This window comes from Bison bison, unplaced genomic scaffold (assembly GCF_000754665.1).
Source record: "Bison bison bison isolate TAMUID 2011002044 unplaced genomic scaffold, Bison_UMD1.0 scf7180017864456, whole genome shotgun sequence".
NCBI classification, from domain to species: Eukaryota; Metazoa; Chordata; class Mammalia; order Artiodactyla; family Bovidae; genus Bison; species Bison bison.
The window spans coordinates 23,424,708-23,424,918 of NW_011495018.1; the positions used below are offsets into that span (position 1 = coordinate 23,424,708).

Below are 211 nucleotides of genomic sequence, written 5' to 3' on the forward strand. Positions count from 1 at the left end.
GCTGTGGTCCTAGTGTGATTAGATTGACTAGTTTTCTGTGACTATGGTTTCAGTGTGTCTGCCCTCTGAGGCCCTCTTGCAACACCTACCGTCTTACCTGGGTTTCTCTTACCTTGGACGTGGGGTATCTCTTCATGGCTGCTCCAGAAAAGTGCAGCCACTGCTCCTTACCTTGGCTGAGGGGTATCTCCTCCTGACGCCCCTCCTGACC

The 211-nt window shown here is 53.1% G+C and overlaps 1 protein-coding gene across 3 annotated transcripts in view; it reads left to right on the plus strand.

Annotated features, from left to right (window-relative positions):
* The window catches only part of SORCS1 (sortilin-related VPS10 domain containing receptor 1), a 577,390-nt gene that overhangs the window by 89,131 nt on the left and 488,048 nt on the right, over positions 1-211 (plus strand). The gene's annotated exons all lie outside the window — the stretch shown is intronic.